Source organism: Canis lupus, chromosome 8 (genome assembly GCF_048164855.1).
Source record: "Canis lupus baileyi chromosome 8, mCanLup2.hap1, whole genome shotgun sequence".
NCBI lineage: Eukaryota > Metazoa > Chordata > Mammalia > Carnivora > Canidae > Canis > Canis lupus.
The window spans coordinates 31,997,286-32,018,791 of record NC_132845.1 but is presented as its reverse complement, the minus strand read 5'-3'; positions in this window follow the sequence as shown (position 1 = coordinate 32,018,791).

Sequence of the window (21,506 nt, the reverse complement as noted above, 5' to 3'; positions counted from 1 at the left end):
TGAGAATCTTCACTTTGTATTATGTAGGAGCAATCTTCATAGTCTTTTTAACATTTGACTTTAGATGAGGTTAAACTATTTCTGTTTTCATTTATTTTTCCTCTCAGAGCTTCTTTTCCCAAATTTGTACACAGTGTGTGTGTGTGTGTGTGTGTGTGTGTGTATTTTTTTTACTGTTTTTTACTGTTACACAGTTTCTATTTTTTAAAGTATGGCAGAAAATATTGCACATCTCAATTCAACTCTCAAAAACCCCAGCAGAGCAAATCTAATCTACTACCCATGGTGTCTCTTTCTTCCTCAAAAAGGCAGAATGAGGCATCACAAAATAGCTCCAAAATATTATGCCTTTGTTGATCTTTTCATTCCTCTGCCTACATTCCTGTGACCTTTGTTCCCTGAATTCAAGTCATAATTTTATTCAAGCACTCACTATATAAATTTAACATATGAAAAGAAATGTATTTCTGTAGTCCAGGTGGACTTTGGCAAAGTATTTGGGGATGGAGGAAGAATTGTTTCTTTGTGGACATTTATGTCAGTCGCAGAAAATATGGCAAAACAGCTGTTTGCCGAACCACTCAATTCCTATCAAGACTTTTTTTTTAAGATTTTTATTTATTTATTAATGAGAGACACACAGAGAGGCAGAGACATAGGCAGAGAGAGAAGCAGGCTCCTCACAGGAAGCCCGATGCGGGACTCAATCCCAGAACTCTGGGATCATGCCCTGAGCTGAAGGCAGGCAGATGCTCAACCGCTGAGCCACCCAGGCATTCCTCAAGACTTAAATATATATATGGATCTCCAATTAAATATGGTGGCTACTGATCTAACTACAGCTCTAGACCAGGCACAATAATTGAACTGCATGATTTCAACATTTCAAAAAAATGAAACCTCTTTGATTGCATAGTTTCTCAACAGAAAATGTACAGAGCTGATCAATTTTGAATAATGGTACAACAGTCTCAATTCACCTGTTCTACGATTACCTTCTTGGCATCCTAATTTCATCTCATAGTTCTTCCCAAGGCCATTGTAAAGTTTACTTGTAGCTTTATAGAACAGATTGCAAGCCCCAGCCTTTGTGTAGTGGTTTCTAGTCTTGACTTCATATTAAATCATGTAGGGAACTTTAAAAAGAAAATTTGGACATCATCATAGATTAAATGAGAAAATGGGAAACACTGGGGCTAGGGCATCAGCATTTAGTCCTCATTTTCTTGCTTTTTGTCTTTTTCTTTTTTTCTCTTATTTTAAAGCTACTTCTATCATTCAAATGTATCTCTAGGACAAAGTCATTTAAAATAGTTAAATTACAATGAACAAGTTATGTTCCAAATATATATACATTCCAAGATAGGTATATATATATTTTCATATGAACAACTCACACAAGTGCTTGCCCAAGTCATTGGGAAGATTTGGATGCTTAAAGAGACCATCCCAATATTTTCTTAGTGGGTGGTAGGGGATCATAAATAAATTTCCATAATTACAGTCCAGATAGCCAGGATACATAAAGCTGAAATCATCTTTTTCTGATGATTGCTAGAAAAAGCACTAGCAATTATGAAGAAAACATCAGTAATACTGAGCATCTCTCAACAGCACTGCTAGAAAAGCCAACTTGATTTCAATTCTCATAACTATTGCAAAGGTTGACCAGGAAGTATGGGGTTATAAGACGTATGCCATAGATTTCTTCAAAAGATTAAGATAAACTGGTACTTGTTAAAGTGGGTTTCAGTAATAATACTATAAGATACTTCAAATTTACAGTTAAAAAAGAAGAAAAAAATGAAGATGAAGACTTAGTAACCCATCTAATGTACTCTATACTCTTGTCTATTTCTAAGAATGAGTCTTTAGAAAAATTATTTCAAAGTAAAGAAAGTTCTTTTAGGAACAAAATATTTAGATTTGATATTTTCTGAGTACATGTGCAATTTATTTAAACTTAAATGTTATATATATGTGTTATATATATATGTATATATATATATTTACAACTTTGTTCCACAAATACAGCATACATTTGCACATTTAAATATTTTAGCTGTATTATATGTCAGGATTGTAGGACAGTAGTATGGGTAGCTTATAAAACTTTTTTTAAGCAAGGGACTACTTGATCTATCTACTTGATAGATCACAGGTTGATCTATCTGATAATAATAGCTTAACAAAAGAAATTTGATCTATGGATCTATCTATATTGGCTATTATTTTGTCACAGATCAAAATGCAATTCTATGATAAACTTAATAGTCACATTCAACTTGTTCATAGGCTGGGACTGGAAGAAGCTACATTTTTTTTTCCTCAGCAGATAAACATTGAAATTTTGTTTCATTCAATAAGAATATCCATTGTCGGGATGCCTGGGTGGCTCAGTGGTTGAGCGTCTGACTTCAGCTCAGGTTGTGATCCTGAGGTCCAGGGATCCAGTCCCTCATCGGACTTCCTGCATGAAGCCTGCTTCTCCCTCTGCCTGTGTCTCTGCCTCTCTCGTGAATAAGTAAATATAATCTTGAAAGAAAAAAGAATGTCCATTGTCCTCACTTAAAAGTTCTTACTTAAATATAATGCACGTAAAGAAAAATGACATAAATCATAACTGTATATAGCTAAATATATGTTGTTTTGAAAACTAAATATGCCCATGTGTCCAGCATCCTCATCAACGACATGATCTTACTTGCAACCCAGAAGCCTTGCTCATGTCCTCTTTAATACTCCTTACCTCTCATCATCCTTTAGAATAACCTAATTATACTAACTTTTAAAAGAATGAATGAGTTTTGTCTGCTTTTTGTGTGTTAAAAATGGAATTGTTAAAACTGTATTATATGTTGTGTGTTTTCTTTTGCTCAACGTTAAGTTTGTAAGTCACTGTACTTACTGCCTATAATTGTAAATTATTGCTGTATAGAATTCAATTCAGTAAATTACCATGTTTTCCATATTTTACTATATTTATCTATTTTACTGTGGTTCATGTTGCATCATTTTTTAAAAATAACTTGAATCAAGTCAGCATTGAGGATACTCAGTATTATAATAAATTAGTATGATAGAATGATAAGTTGTGAGCCTAGGGCCAAGTATACCACCTTGAATCATCAAGTTAGAAGTTTTGGGTGCTCAATATAACTTGAAGACATGAGCCAAATTCAGAGTTTTGTAAGGTAGGTAAAGGTTGGGGTCTACATATTGGAAAGGTAGAGAAACCATGTGTTAGTGTAAGTAGACTGGAAATCTTTGTTGCCATTTGTGCCATTTGTCAAGCTAAGACAGAGGTAGGAGAGAGGGTGGTGAGGAAATTCAAAATATTATTAACTAGAATTGGAATCCAGACGAGAGATCAAAAAAGGTTTCAGTGGAAAGAGAAATATCAAGTCAGATCTGGGAGTTAAAATCAAGCACTAGGGAACAAGCATGGGATAGAGTTCCCAGTTTGGTAAGAAATGGTCACGTTAGAGTTGAACTACAGGTATAGCACTTGATTCTAGAATACAGTCTTCCTGTTTGCTATTTTGACTTTAAAACGCTTTCCTGGAGTGAGGAGACAAGATAAAGGGATTTTCGACAGTCATTTTAGTTGGCCCATCAAATCTGAACAAGACAGGTGATTTTCCCAGAAAGCTAAAATCTTGTAGAATTTTATTTTAACTTGCCTGTGCTTAGTTTCTTCTGAGACACTGTATTTTCCTTGAGAATGAGGAAATGATGATTTAAGCTAGTCTACCTCCCATGATACCCACTAAACCCAAGTGAAAGTAATGTATACTTTCTCTCCTACTTCTGTATCCTGTGTCCACTTCTTCTCCAGAATATTGGGTAGAAAATGTTGAAAAAGAACAAATAACACTTATTTAACCGATGTCCCTTGGCTATCATGCCTAGCTACTTGTTAATTTCTGATTTTAACATTTCTGGATGCTTCAAATACATACTTTAAAATGACACATAAGTATAAATAAAAATATAAACATAACCGAAAAATACATATAAGTAACAGCATATAAATATAACATTTAAAATGTGCATTTCACTCCTCTGGCACTACAGTGTCATTACTTTTCTAGTATATCTCTTATACAAAGAAACGCCTACATACTTTACAATCTAAGTCATTAGCCTAGACAGCCATATTTACCAGAAGTCTGGATTATATATTTGAATACAGTTTTTTTTTTTTTAAAGATTTTATTTATTTATTCATGAGAGACACAGAAAGAGAGGCAGAGACATAGGCAGAGGGAGAAGTAGGCTCCATGCAGGGAGCCCGGTATAGAACTCGATCCCAGGACCCCAGGATCATGCCCTGGGCTGAAGGCAGACAGTTAACCACTGAGTCACCCAGGCATCCTTTGAATATAGTTTTTGTTTTGTTTACATTTTCTCCATCTATTCTCTTTATCAGTGACTAGTTTTCTTTAATTTCTGTAGTCTTTAAATCTTTTCTTCTACATTTATTGTAATTTTGATTCTTGTGTCTCTGTAATCTCACTTTAAAAATCTCATTTTATTATATTATTAGCTTATTCTCTGCTCTTATTTTTAAATCATTGTGTTTATTAAATTCTTTAAAGAGTGAAATGATCATGGATTTGTTTTCCTTTTAGAATTGTGTTTTATTCTTTATCAGATTGTTAATCTCCTTTTCTACTCTCTTCTTTTTTCATTGTAGTATATATTTGCCTATTTGACATTCCGTGCCAGTGTTAACAGCATTCTTGTTTTTGGCATTTTGCTTATACTTGACTTGAAGGTTTGTGTCCAAGCACTCAATTCGCTTTGATCAAGATTGAGCACCTTCTTGTCTCCCTTCCCATCCCATCTGAGGGCTCTTACTGTTCTCCACTGGGCAACAGCTTGAGGTCTGTGCTTTGAGCCCCATTTCTTTTATAGCAGTTAGGGCTAACGAGTCAGGAGGAAGAAGAAACTTCTAGTGGTATTGCATTCAATCTTTGTCATAGAATCTAGGCTCTGTAGTTTCTTTAGAGCTTTTGTTTATCATTCATATCAGGGTATTTTTCCCAAAGTGGGTTATATGCTCTATTCTGGTGTCCAGGCTGAGCTCAGCCTGTAGCTATTTACCCGATTTGTTTTGAGCACTAGCCCATTGTGAGCTAACATGCTTTTTCCTTGCTGGCCTAAATCCAATAATGCAAGTGATAAACCATTGGAATGTTATTCTCAAGAATTTTAGATAGAATTTTCTCCATGTTGGCTATTCATTCTCTCAGTCTACTTCTTTTCAGATTAAAGAAGTAATCTTTAATTTAAGTAAGTCTGGAAAAAAAAAATAAGTCTGGAAGAATAATAAGGATTTTTTTCTACTCACCTGCTTTTCCCTTACAGCCTCTATGGAAAAGGGCTGCTAGTTTAGGAGCTGCTCAGTGTAAATTGTGCAGAGAAAATGTGCTACTCGACATATTCTTGCCACTTCACGCTGAAAGTTACTAATCAAAAGTCAGCACTTAAAGCCACTTAGACATCCATTTATGTATCCTTCATCAATTATGCTTTCCATTCTCCACAATTACTACTGCAAATATTCACTAGCATTTCAAACTTCCAACCCATAATTACCACTCCTGAGAAGATGGCCCTGCTTTTTATTTTACAGAAAACAATCAAAGCCATCAGAATACCTTTAACTTCTTTCTAAGTAGCTTATTTTTTTCTACAACAAGCTCTTCTTCTATATTCCTTGTGCCAATAGAAGAGCTGATTCTCCCTTTGTTTAGAGCCTCTTTCTTCATCAACACTCTGGAGCACCTGTCTCCTTATTTATTCAAGAAACCTGAAGGTAAAGTTCTTACATACACATAAACTCTTACGTGTACACATGCTTGTTATGTTATATCATATATACGTGTGTGTATATATATATATATACATATATATATTTCATCTTCATGTCATTCTCCAATTTTAGTCACTTTGTTGAATCATCATTAAAATACCTCAGTAATGCTCATCTTTAAATATCAGAATGGCTGAAATTAACAACAAAGGAAACAACAGATGTTGGTGAGGAGAAAGGACACGGAGAGGATGTTGGTGGGAATGCAAACTGGTGCAGCTACTCTGGATAATGGTATGGATGTTCCTCAAAAAATTAAAAATAGGGATGCCTGGGTGACTCAGGGGTTGAGCATCTGCCTTTGGCCCAGAGCGTGATCCTGGAGTCCCAGGTTTGAGTCCCACATCAGGCTCCCTGCAAGGAGCCTGCTTCTCCCTCTGCCTATGTCTCTGCCTCTCTCTCTCTCTGTGTTTGTGCTTCATGAATAAACAAAATCTTTAAAAAAATTAAAAATAGAACTACCATATGACCCAGCAACTGCACTAAAGGACACAAAAGGATACAAAAATACTAATCTGAAAAGATAACATGCATCCTGATGTTTCTAGCAGCATTATCAACAATAGCCAAGTAATGGAAAGAGTCCAAATGACCACTGATTGATAAATGGATAAAGAAGATGTGGTAATAACACACACACACACAGACACACACACTCGAATATTACTCAGCTATCAAAAAGAATGAAATCTTGCTGTTTGCAATGAAGTGGATGGAGCTTGAGAGTATTATGCTAGGTGAAATAGGTAGAGAAAAACAAATACCATATGACTTCACTCATATGTGAAATTTAAGAAACAAAACAGTTGAATACAGGGGAAAAGAGAGAGAGAGGCAAACCATAAAACAAAATCTGAACTATAGAAAACAAACTGAGGGTTGCGGGGACAAGAGGTGGGCTAAATGGGTGATGGGTTTAAGGAGGGCACTTGTGGTAAGTACAAGGTGATATATGTAAGTGATGAATCAGTAAATCCTACATGTGAAACTAATATTACACTGTATGTTAACTAACATTAATTTAAATAAAATAAAAATTTGGAAGAAAAAAATGGAGTATGGTGAGGAATTCTCTTCCCTCCACTTGTTCAGAGTCAAACTTGTAAAAATAGCTGTCTAGACTCTAGCTTTTATGTCCTCACTTCCTATGGCTCCCAGTCAGCAAATGGTTCCAATCTACCACTTCCCTGGAAAATCTGTCATAGGACAAACTAATTATTCCTCCTACCCTTTCATTCAATAATTCACTAAGTAATTTTAATGCAATATCACAAATATTTCTGAGATTCATTTGATTTTCACGACTCCCATGATCTTTGTCTAGGCCACAATTAGTTTTCATGCAGAAAATTACCAGAGCTGAACTCTTTTATCATTAGGCTGGTTCACTTTCAAAATGTTACCCAAAAAACAATTGAAATGGACTTCAAATAATGCAAATCTAACAGGTCTTCCCCCTTTTAAGGATTCATTCATTCCCTATTTCCCTTAAAATGAAGTTATCAACCCTTAAACAAGGCCCTACAAGATTTGTCTTGCTGACTTCTCTAGCCTGGACTCTCGTCCTTTCCCTTTTGCACACTATGTGCTAGCTACAATAAATATTTTCAGTGCTTTTTAAATACAGTGTATGTTATTTCCATTAAGGCTCACTCCTCCCTTTCCTCTTCAAATATGAAGGTGCCTGTGATAGCCTCCACTCCTCCTCAATAAATGTGAATTAATACCCTAACCTAAAAGCATTCTTCCTTGATCATTAATTTTGCTCTGTGTTCAAAAATTCCTATATTTCTCCCTCATATCGTTAGTTACATTTTCTTGCCATTATTTTTCTAATGTCCTTTTTTTACATTTTCTCTACTATTTTCTCTCTATTATATCCCAACAGCCACTACAATTACTGAAATTTAAAATACATTTCCTAATGAAAAGAGAGAGGTGGCCATGGGCAAAGTTGAGGTCTAGGCAGAGAACATGTTCAGCTCTGGAGCTCACCTGTCAGAAATGTGTACTACCATCTGAGATGTGAAGAATGGATGGAGAAGCAGGCAGGTCAGGTGAGCCAAGGGTATTCCTGCCAAGTCTTTCACATCCCTGCACCTGCAGCACCCCTAGGCTTCCTCCCCCAGGCAGCTTTTCTCAGTGGAGGCTGGGAACCCCTTGCATCAGAATCACATAAGATATTTGTTAAAATTCAAAATCCCCAACCTCACTATCTTCTAAGTAAGACACTCTGAACAGGACCCTCGAATCTAAACTTTAAACAAAAGCCTTGGGTGACCATTACACACTCTAGCTTTAGACCAAAAAAAGGGATTCTGACCTTAACTTATGAGTTATAGGAAAAAGAAATGGCTTCCACTTAGTTTGAAAGGAAATAATATCCTCAAGATGGCCAAGATTCTCTAAACTTTCAGAGGAATCGTTTAAATGTAATATAGTTGAGGATTACAGGGAATTCTTAAAAAATCAAGCAGCATTACAAAGAGGAGAGTGAAGGAAGATGAGAATAAAAGGAAGTGGAAGAATGAGTCAGAGGAGAAGAAACAAGAGTAAGAACAACTGTAGAGTATTAGGAATATTTCATCCTATGTGTTCTCTGTTTTGCTTTCCCAATTACAGATATATGTTATTGATATTAAATTATGATTATATTATACATTATTATATAAAATATTATATATATATATATATACATAATCTTATCCCTTTAATTACATTTCTTTAGAATTTAACTGGCCCCCAGCTACCTTACTTGGATTTGGGCACTTATAATTTATAAAGCTAAATGAGCTAACAATTCTTTGCATCATATTTGCATCTTACTAATTATCCATATTAATCTCAAATATTTGTGCTATATAAGTTTTTCTGAAGATCTACAAACCAAAGACATTGGGAGCAGAATCTTTTTTTCATAGTCTTTTTTATTTCACACCACAGGCAGCAGTCCTTAGTGCCTACACATGAGATTGACCTTGCACAGAGGAAAAATAAACAAAATTAAGTGACTATTCAGGAAGGCATTTTTTTTCCCCAATCACTGCAGCTTCTAAAGATCAGTATTTAAGAAGTGCCCACTAATTTCCTCAGGTCATTTCACTAAGTCAGTTCCATATTTTAACATGGCATAATCACAAAATAACACAAAATTTTATTCTTCTCTGTTTTCAATGGAAAGGGTAAGGGTAGGTGAGCAGTGAATTTTCTAAAGGGAGATAGAACATTATGCTTTAAGCTTGAATAATATGCTGCTGTATTCAATCAGTTCCCAGAACCCCGAATGAGAGTCAAGTAGGGATGGGGGGCAGAGCTCTACCCATGGGGGTGACTCCTCAGCACACAGGGAAAACTGAACTGACTCATACTTTGAGCCGGAAGATGATTACCTGAGGTGAAAACCTCTGCATGGGATTTATTTTCCATCCTTTATGCCAATCTTAAAAATTTTCTGGTTCACGTTCTCCTTAGGACATTCACAGGTGCTGAAATTACTGCAATAGGAAGTCTTCAGTATTCTTGAGAAATAAACCTTCAACTACAAAGAACTGACCAGTTATTAATATGAGCATATTAATGCAACCAGAAAAACAAAAAGAAATCTAAAAGTGAGAAATAGAATGATTAGATTTTACATGACCTTTTCTTTAAATAATCATAGGGAAATGTGGGTGAGAATGTATATAATTCTAACACCTATGCAAATTCATAAGTATAGAAAGATAATTTTAAACTCTTCTCTGAATTCTATAAAGTTTTAAAAGCTTTATGTATTCCTGTGTACATATGTATTTATTTATCTATTTATTTATGTATATTTGCAGTTACTTGGGTGTTTATAAAACTTAGGCCAAAATTTTGACCTCAATTTTCTGGTAAATCACCCCTATATTCAAGTTAACTTATTTAAGTAATCAACTTTTTTAAGTTACTTTTTATTAGGATTACTATACATACCTTCTATCTATCTATCATCTATCTATCTATCTATCTATCTATCTATCTATCTATCTACCTTTATTTCTACACACTCACACACATACAGACAAGCATCTTGAAATCCTAGTACCAAGTGTATTTTTTGTTAGCATTTTGATGTTTAGACTTTGTTTTTTACATAAAATGCTTTTAATTCTTCAAACTTATGATTGTATTTTAACTCTTTTAGAAACTTGCTTTAAAATATCAATTTCCAAAAACTATGCACTTTAAATATTCTTTAAAAAACACTTTTCGGAGAAGCCTGGGTGGCTCAGAGGTTGAGCACCTGCCTTTGGCTCAGGGCATGATCCTGGAGTCTCAGGATAAAGTCCCGCATGGGGCTCCCTGCATGGAGCCTGCTTCTCCTTCGGCCTGTGTCTCTGCCTCTCTCTCTGTGTATCTCTCATGAATAAATAAATAAAATCTTTTAAAAAATCGCTTTCAAAGTTTATTCCATATTACAATTTATTTAATTACAATTATTCAATCATGGGGATCCCTGGGTGGCTCAGCGGTTTAGTGCCTGCCTTTGGCCCAGGGTGCGATCCTGGAGTCCCGGAATCGAGTCCCCCATCGGGCTCCCGGTGCATGGAGCCTGCTTCTCCCTCCTCCTGTGAAGCCTCTCTCTCTCTCTCTGTCTATCATTAATAAATAAATAAATAAATCTTAAAAAAAAGCAATTATTTAATCAGTCTCCTTACATCAATCAGTCTCCTCCTAAAAATCCTTACAGAATTTTTATTCTTTTCAGTTTCCATCACGTTGCTATAATATATAATTATATATTTTTATATACACACATACATAAACAAATTTCGGGACAGGTTTTCAATAATTTTCTTAGAATAATTCACTTCAGTTTGTACTCCCAGCAGCATTGTATAATTTCTTCTAGGTACTGAAGAGTAGTAAAAAGTATCCACACATAACTCAGGTACAAATCTCACTACATTGTTGAAATTTTGTCTTTCTACAAAATCATTATTTTAATTTTTGTATCTTTGCATACCAGTGATACAAAACATTTCCTCATTATTCTCTTTATTTCTATTATTTATGTGAAATACACCTTAAAAATCTCCACCATTATTTACTCAGTAGTTTCCAGATATTCACTCCCATTCCTTGTTTGTCTTTCAGTTTTATGTAATTATTTCCCAAACACAATTTTCCTATTTTATGTAAACAAATATCTCTGGATATTTCCCCCCTTTGACCTTTAAAATGTTCTTTTCTCCTGGAAATTGCATTGATATTAAATAAGTAACTAATAACTCTATTCAGGTCTTTGCTAATTCTATTCTTTATGATTTCATGCAGGACATAAGTTGTGAGAGAATAGAGTTAGAAATGCCATTATCTGAAAGTACTTATAGATAAACACTGATCACCATTGATGTTAGCATAATCCTCTCTAATGGTATATTCAGATATTTACAGAAATGTCAAATACTTGTCAGGGAGGGAAGCACACAGCAACCAAATAAGTTAGATTTTAGCGAAGGTCAATACAATTCTCAGAATAGATGCCATCATCTAAAAAACAAGTCTATTAATGTTATTTAGACAGAGCAAGGAATTTAGGATCCAAAGGGGTTGGTAGTTCTAAATTATAGTATAGGAGCAACCATTTAACTTAACCTTTTCTCATCTTACTTTTGAAAGGTATGTACTAGGCGAAAATACCAGGATTTACAAATGGATTCAGTACACTTTTAGGAACCTAAGTACTTAGTTATGCTAACCAAATATAAGTATTGCTCTCTTTTCAATATTTAAAGAAGTAGCTAAGCTATCTCAGAATTTTTAGGCAACAGTGGAGGTCAGACTTACCTTCAAGTAGGCTAGTTGATGGTTCTAGCTATGGCAAATCAGAACTTCACATTATTTTTCATTATAATCATCAGGGTGAGAAGTCCCAAAACTGTAGTATTACTTGTGCTCAGATCAAGTGAATATTGGTTGGTACATGTAAGAGATATTCTGAGGTTATTTCTGGAAATAGGAACTTTGATTCCAAATTAGATAGACTGAGACTCAATCTGAACTCATAAAGATGAATTCAATACCATTCAAATAGATGAGCATAGAGGAAGGGCAGGGGGAGAGAGGGAGGCAAACCGTAAGAGATTCTTAATGATAGAGAACAAACTGAGGCTTGCTGGAGGGGAGGTGTGTGGGGAGTTAGGCTAAGCAAGTGATGCGTATTAATTAGTGTAACGAGCATTCGGTGTTGCACATAAGTGATGAATCACTGGATTTTACTCCTGAAAAAATAAAAATATTACACTACTGTTAACTAACTAGAAGTTAAAACTTGAAACAAAAAAAATACTATATTTTTAAATAATACATAGATTTTTTAAAAACTATATTTCAAACCAAGAGTAGAATTGAGAAAAATCGTTCACCAAAAGTAAAGTCAGAATTTCCTAGAAGATAAAGTGTGTTTGAGTGGTCTGGAATACAAGTAGGTAGAGGACTGAACTTTGTTCTTTGGACTTGACAGTTTTTAAGGAAGACATAAGTGCACTGTCCCAGTAGAGTGCATACATGAGAGATGGTGAGAATATAGGGAATGTAAATGCACAGGTCTTTTATAGAGAAACTAAAAAGAAGAAATTAAGGCTGAGAGTAGATGATAACAAGGTGAAAGAGCATCAAAGAGTTATCTCTCTCTGAATGCAAATATACTGATGAGGTATCACTTTCATTATCTCATCTGTACTTTGCTTCACTTCCACTCAAGTTTCTTCTATCATTTCCCTTGTCCCCATGCCCTATTGTCATGCCCTGTTGTGAAAGCTCCAATCCTAAATCCACCCAATTATCCACAAATTTTTGTGCATAAAAGGGATGATGACAGTTATTGTGGAAAATAATGCATATCATGTAGAGAAATGGGGTTCTAAGACGGTTGTTGTATTAGTCAGGATTCTCCAGAGAAACAGAACAAATAGCACGTGTGTGTGTGTGTGTGTGTGTGTGTGTGTGTTTAGGGAGAGAGAAATTATCAAGAACTGGTTTATGTGATTATGAAAGCTGACAAATCCCAAAACTTTCAGTTGACAAGCTGAAAAATCAAAGGAGCTGATGGTATAGTTCTAGTCCAAAAGCCAGTAGACTGAAGACATAGGAACAGCTAATGTTTTGAGTATGAAGGCAAAAAAACAAACAAACAAACAAACAAAACAAACAAAAAAAACAACCAATATCCAGTTCAGTCACTGTGTGGAAGGCAGGCTAATCTGTAAACAGAGTAAATGTCAAGCTCACTAAGAACAAAACTATGCCTTTCCCATGATGGAAGCAGTCCAGTATAATCAAATTGTCACCAAGTAGTTGGCTGATCACTCTACAGAATGGTGCCATATTGAGGACTCAGTGCTGATCTCTGTTCCTGGCGGACTGGGCACTCAGCAGAGGCTATATCCAGCCTGAGCTTGGTGAGTGGAAGTTAAACCCATGAATGAACTTCATTCCTGTCACAATGGACACTTTGTTCATGAGCTTACCGACTGATGATGAGTGTGGTTAGGAAACAAGACTGATTTTATGATTTCCATAAAATGGGCCATCCTATTGACTTTATTTATTAAAATTGTCCTCTTGGAATCATCCTTCTGTGAACATTTAGAAAGGACACAATTATCTTCATTTACAAAGGATACATTATCTTGCCCATTCATAAAGAGATTTATGAACTTTCCTCTTGATAAATTTCCTTATCAACAATTTTCTAGCCATGTTCCTATCAAGTCCCTGACCAGTCAAACCGTTGGCCACAGTACATGTAATTTCTTATTATTTGAGATAATAAATAAATGAATTAACTCTAACAATATTCTTTGGTTAGTTTTTAAAAACTTTTATTTATTTATTGGAGAGAGAGAGAGGGAGAGAGAGAGAGAGTGAGCACCAAGCAGGGAGGGGTAGAGGGAGAAGAGAGAGAGAGAATCTGAAGTAGACTCTGCTCATGAGGCCAGACTCAAGGCTTGATCCCACAACAGTGAGATCAAGACTGGATCCAAAACCAAGAGTTGGACGCTTAACTGACTGAGCCACCCAGGCACCCCAATATCTCTTTAGTTTTAATATTAAAGTCACTTTATTTTGGACATCTGGCTGGCTCTGTTGGTTAAATATCTGCCTCTGGCTCAGGTCATGATCCCAGGGTCCTGGGATACAGCCTCAGATCAGCTCCCTACTGACTGTGGGGAGCCTGCTTCTCCCTCTCCCTCTGCCTGCTACTCCCCTTGCTTATCTTCTCTCTCTGTCTCTCAAATAAATAGAATCTTTTAAAAAATGAAGTCACTTTATAATTTTTAAAGCTAAAACAAGATGTTAGCTCTCTTTTACATAATCAATTGAAGGTAGGTTTTTTTTTTTTTTTAGATATTATTTATTTATTCATGAGAGATACAGAGACAGAGACAGAGACACATGCAGAGAGAGAAGCAGGCTCCATGCAGGGAGCCTGATGTGGGACTCGATCCCTGGACCCAGCCAAAGGCAGATCCTCAACCACTGAGCCATCCAGGCTTCTTGAAGGCAGATTTTTTTTTTTTTTTACTAACTCCTTAATATATGTCATTTTATGTCTTCATTGTACAACTATTTGAAAAATACCAGACTTGATATTACTTTATCTCTATTAAATTTTGCCTACAAAATTTCTCTTCATACCGAAAGATTGCCAAGGTCTTTATAAATAAGATCAGACTCGCTTTTCTAATATAATAATTGCCTTCTACAGCCTTGATATCATCTACATATTCAATAACAAAGTTTTCTAAGCCGTTATCCTAGATGCCAATGAAAGTACAAGATAGAACAGACTGGTTGGGTCTAAGCCCTATGTGACCTTGCCACATTCCATTTAAATCTTACTTCTGATTTTCAAAACATATTAATCATTAATCAATCACTGGATTGACAAGACCCCTGCACATACCTCAATTCTACCTATGGGGAGTCTCATGACCCTTAAACTTTCACATCCATGGTCCCTTCTACATCTATTTCTGTCAAAATGACATATTTCACATCTGCTGAATCTGCATTTCAAAGAGGCAGCATATCTATGATCATGCACAGTGGTCTGTACTCAGAATCTGCCCATTTTAATTACAAGTTGAAATACGGATATAATTGGAAAGTGCTTCCTATTTCCTTCCTTTATGTTATACGGTGTCACTAAGCTATGAAATCTATCAAGATCAATTATGTTATCATACATGAGCTATATTTCAGAAAACTTTTTTTATTGCTATGATTTGTACATAAAATAAATAACTTTAAAACAATTTTATGTTCTATCTATATGCAATGATGATACCTATTGTTTGTGTTGCTTTAGATTTTATTTTTAGTATCCATGTTCCTCATTTCATTTTTAATATTCATGTTCCTAGTTTTTAATTATTTCCTTCTCATTTTGATTCATTTCATAGCTTTTATTTTATTTATACTTTAGAATATTCTGACAACTTTTATCTTTTTCTAAATTTCATTTTATAATGAAATTATGTAAGTTTTATAAGTTTTATAAGTTTCATTTAATTAATGTTTTATTTCACTAATTTCCATCTTTCATCTTCCATAATTTTAAATCATCTCAAATTTGTCATTGAAAATACTATCTTTACTATTTTTTTACTTCTACTTTTCCTCCCTCCTATCTTTTGTTTTAATGGTTGCCCTCAATTATTATTATAAACTTTTAAATAAACATATTTAGGCATTTTATACATCATCATTATTTGAAGTTTTTGTCTACTTATTTCTAAATTATCCAGACTTTTAGGGGTCATCTTTCTATTTAATATTGGAGTAAAATCTGAATATGTTTATGTAAACTGAAAAAAAATCTGAATTCCATATATCAGGTCACAGAACTCCCTAGTTTCCCAAGTATGTCTGAGGATGCTAGATGAATTTATATCACATTCTACAAATATACACGACATCATATGAATCCATCTGAGTTGGTATCAGCTGAGCACACAGATCCAAACAGGACTTTTGACATTCTGGTAACTCAGGTTTGCAACTACTCAATTGGTACTACTTATCTAAAGGGATCATTCCTTTTATTCATCAAAGCACAACTCAAGTCAGCAGTGCCACTTAAAATGTATTATGACTATCTCTTTGCCACATTATCAAAATGTATATTTTAACCCATACAACTGATTTCTGCCATATGTATGAAATTGATTTAATCTATGTTAAAGCTATATTTTAAGATAACATAGTAGTTAAAAATAAAATGAACAGTGTAGCTATATTTACCTGTTCTGATATCTTCTTCTGTCACTTAGTAATTCAGAGACCATACTTAATTATCCAACTTCTCAGTGCCATAATTGATTTTTTTAAAATTCAGCTTTATTGGGGTATAGTTGACAAGTAAAATTGTAAGATATTTAAAGTGTACATCAAGGTGATTTGATATTGTGAAGGAATTACCCTCATCTAGTTAATTAACATAGCTATCATTTTCTTTTCTTTTTTTAGGCAAGAACATTTAAATTCTATTCTGTTAGTAAATTTTAATTATACAATATGGTCACTGTCACCATGTTTAGATTAGATCCTCAGACTTCTATCGTTTTACACATGAAAGTTTTCACCCTTTTACCTGTCTCTCCCTATTATAGTCCCCCACTCTCATGATCCTGACAACTATTTTCTACTCTATGTCTATGACCTTTTTTTTTTTTTTTTTTTTTTTTTTTTAGGTTCTGCTTATAAATAATGCCATGCAGTATTTATTTTTCTCTGTCTGGCTTATTTCACTTGGCATAATGAAAAATTGTGGCAATGCTAATAAAATTTCTCCCCCCTAGTACTGGATAGACAGTAACTATATATTGTTAATACTTTTCACAGATTCAAACTGTAGGAAATATTATTTAGTTGATAAGGATTTATTTTCCTGCATTGTAAAACTAACCTTACAGACAAGGATACTGTGCACGGAATTTCTAATAGTCACTTTGTTTTGGCCTCATTACTGCCAGAGTAGAGGTTAGGGCAGGGAAAGAGATAGAAACAGTTTTGTTCAATTATGTGTTTATAAGGACATTAAATCAAAATGAAGAAAGTAAGAATATCAATAATGAATTCAGTTGCTCATGGTTTAAGTTCTGTGAAATCCATGTCTTTAATAATCAGTCTTTAGTTGGTCTAAAATCTAGTGTGATAACCAAGCAAATATATATATTTTTGAGCATTATTTGTTTGTTTAAGGTAAGATGAGATGTTCATATCTGGCCCATATGTTGCCTTTGATTTTGTAAGTAACATGGTGAATACTGTTTAATCTAATTTTGAAAAATGTAAAATTTGTATACCTCTGTAACCATTGGGTACAACATACTTTTCTGGATAATATCAACTTCCTTAGATCAAATAGATATTCCCAGATATGCTGAGAGATAGTATCCAGGTTGAGGACGCAGCTTTGTATTTTAGAATCAAGAGCTGTTTGATACAGATGAACTAAGCAGTTAAAACAAAACTTGAACTATTATTAACAAAATTATACATTCTTTGTTTCCTTCAAATTGTTGGGAAGAACCTGTGTATTTAAAATAGGGCATGACTACTAAGTTGTATACATTATTTGACAGCCTCAATTCTGTGTTTCAGGTTGAGCTAAGCTAATGATCAATGAGGAAAGATTTTCTTTAAAAAAATTAAATCTCAAAGCAATACTGATACTCTTTCAATTATATAAATGAGAGTCACTAATTCTTTGAAAATTATTAGGCTATTCACTTAAGTTGACTTAGGCAGAGAAAAGCCTTCTGACCATCAGATCTCTTTCTGTGCGGTGTAAGACTATAGAATTACAGCCACTTTCAGAGACTTGAAATTAATCTCAATTCCATTTAAGGAATATAAATAAATATAAATATAAATATATAAATATAAATATAAATCATGAGTTCATCACAAAGTGAATTAGAACCTGAATACGTGAGGCTAACTGAAAGGGAGAAGATGATGTCCAACCAAGGGGTCACAGTGCAATCAGTGGTAGATGATGTCTTGGGAGATGTGGGTCAGGGGCTGACCTCCATAGCTCCAAGTGTGAGAGGAGGAAGCCGGGCTCCATCAGGAACTGCTGCCCTCTCCAAACCGAAAAATTCCCCTGAAGCCAAAACACATACCAATGTCAAACCCCAGCCTGGTCTCACAACTATGGATCTTGTTAATGTTCCACCAGTTTAAGCTCCAGAACACCCAAGAAAATATTTGACTTGCTGTGGCATTTCCTTAGATCATGACAGGTTTAGGTTTCTGTACCTGGACACTACAAAAATAACTATCCTTAAATGCCCAAGGTCAAACCTAATTATTTGGAATCTTAAAAACCTTTTCATTTATTGTCTTGATGACACTTGTATCAAGGCTCTGCTTTCCCTTTTAGGATCAGACAAAAGAGATTACTACCATCGTGGACCACTTCGATATGCATCCTTACCCATTTATGTCTCAAGGCATTGGCATTGGTCCAATATTTTAAAGACTGTGCTATTCTGAACCTCTACATATAAGGGAACTTCAAGTAAAATGTATCTCTTCTCTCACTCGCTTACTAAAAATAAACACTGTTTTCATAGTATGCAAGGTTTTTTTATTTTTTAAGATTTTATTTATTTATTCACGAGAGACACAGAGAGAGAGGCAGAGACACAGACAGAGACAGAAGCAGGCTCCTCGCAGGGAGCCTGAAGCAGGACTCGATCCTGGGACTCTGGGCCCCTGAGCTGAAGACAGACTCTCAAGCGTTAAGCCACCCAGGCATCCTGTTGCAAACCTTTTACAAAAGATTTAAATATATATTTAAGGCAGGCACCTTAATGCATTTAAAAATTGGGCTTCACTGTTTAGATAGTGAACATTTACTGGCGTATGATAAGCGGAAGTTATGCTTAAGAAAGTTTGCACTATCTCCAATGGAGAAGTTGAATTAAAAGAAGAAACTGCCACAACAAAAATTAAATTTTTAGGTACTAGTTCCAATTCAGTTCCTGTGAATTCTAGTTTTAATCAGAACTCTAGCTTTTAATCCTCTCCCTATGGAATTTATTCTTAAGATTATTGATGAGCTCTTAGTAGCAAAATGAAGTTCATTTCTTCAGTTTTTATCCTGTTTAATATTAGCATAGCATTTGTTTTCAATGTGTTTTTCCTTCTTCCAATATCCATTTGATCATAGCTTTTTTTATGTTTCATTTTCTAGCTCTTTTTATCCTCCCTCCCAGTTGTTCTATATCTCTGCCAGCAGTTGACATGTTTATTTTTTAATTAGTAGGCTTTATTTTTTAGAAGAGTTTTTAATTTATAGAAAAATTGAACATTTTTTTACCATACAACATCCCTCTCTCCCAGTTTCTCCTACTATTGTGATCTTGGGTTAGTGTAATGTATTTCTTACAACTGGCAAGCCAATGTTGATATATTATAATGAATTATTGATACATAGTTTACATTAAACGTCATTTTCTGGTTGTATATTCTATAGATTTTGACAAATGTATAATGGTATGTGTAGTGGTAGATACCATTACGGTATCATACAGAATAGCTTCGTTGCCCTAAAAATCCCTGGGTTCCATTGACTCCTCCATTCCTCCCTGGTAACTTCTGGAAATCACTGATCTTTCACCATTTCCATAGTTTTGCTTTTTTCCAGAATGTCACATAGTTGGAATCATACAATATTGAATCTCTTCAGACTAGCTTCTTTCATTTATATATGCATTATAGTTTCCTCCATGTCTCTTTTATGACTTAATTCATTCACTGTTTTTTATTGCTTATTAATATTCCATTGTATAGATGTATCACAATTTGTTCTTCCATTCAACTACTGCAGTGCATCTTGCTTCTAAACTTTGGCAACTATGAATAAAGCTATTGAAAAACACTCCTTTCAATCATTAGGTCTTGATGTTCCTCGGGGTTCCAAACTGGTTTCATTTCTTTTTCAATTATTTACTTTCCCTTGATGAGATCATATATTGTATCACATTAACATGTCACAAACATGTCAATGATTTTAAAACATAAGTTGCTTTTTTAATCTTTTCTGAAGTTTTGTATCCTTGATATTTCACCACCGAGGAGTCCTACAGGTATTTCAAAATCAATCTATCCAAACCAATACTCAACTTTTAGCTGAATCAGTCCCTCAGTCCTTTTTTTCAGATATACTGGATAACCAGCATTTCCCCAGTCACCTAGCAGAAAACTAGATACTTTTTGACTTTCTCCATCCCCATCACATCATCATATTATTTCATTTTTCATCAGTGTACTTTACACCTTTCTGGTTCACCCTTATAACATCAGACATAAAATCTCATAATCTTCTAAGGACATACTCATGTTTCAAGTTTTGTTTTCTTAACTCTATTAATCCAAATATATGTGTCACTAGATTTGTCTGCTTCTTTTTTTTTTTTTTTTTTTTTTTATAAATTTTACATTGGTGATACAGGTCCCCTTTGTTATTTGATTTCTTTTTTTTTTTTTTTTAAGATTTTATTTATTTATTCATGAGAGACACAGAGAGAGAAGCAGAGACACAGGCAGAGGGAGAAGCAGGCTCCACACAGGGAGCCCGGTGTGGGACTCGATCCTGGGACTCCAGGATTATGCCTTGGACGGAAGGCAGGCGCTAAACTGCTAAGCCACCCAGGGATCCCCTAGATTTGTCTTCTTAAAATGTAAATATATTCATCTTGTCAGAGCGAACGCAATATTGCTGTGATGGTGTTCTTGAAAATAGGCAAAAATTCAAATTATTTATTCACTATAAAGGCCTTTATTATCAGACCTAAGTTTCAGATTTGATTCCCACAACTAGCTCACAACGACATCAAATTTCTACAAATCTACGAGGCCTAATTCTTTCTACTTTTATTTTTGCATTTGTTCAATCTTATTCCCCCTACTGGAACATCTTTCTCACTGTGTCTCCCAGTAAAATCTTACTCCTCTGTTAAGAATCATTCTTTGGGGATCCCTGGGTGGTGCAGTGGTTTAGCGCCTGCCTTTGGCCCAGGGCGGGATCCTGGAGACCCGGGATCGAGTCCCACGTTGGGCTCCCGGTGCATGGAGCCTGCTTCTCCCTCTGCCTGTGTCTCTGCCTCTCTCTCTCTCTCTGTGTGACTATCATAAATAAATAAAAATTAAAAAAAAAAAAAGAATCATTCTTTGGAGCACTTTCTGGGAATTTTCTCCTAACTCTTCAGACAGACTATTATTTTACCCTCTTTTCTCACAGAACTCTTTTTTTTTAACATATGTTTTTTTACTTTTATCATATGCTATTAAAATTGTTTTACATAAATGTTTTTACCACTCCATAGCATTTAGTTCAAGAGCCAGAATCCTCATCTTTGTGTCTTCTGAATTTGAAGCATATAAAAATTCAGTAAATAAATATTGTCTGAATTAATAAGTGACCAAATTAGACTACTGAAATGAATAATTTAAGCCATGTACAAGTAAGGGCCTATAACAGAGAAAATTTGGTTACATCCATATGTGTACACACACACACACACACACACACTTAATAAACTATATATATGCATAGTTATTTGAGCTTCAAGTCTCCATG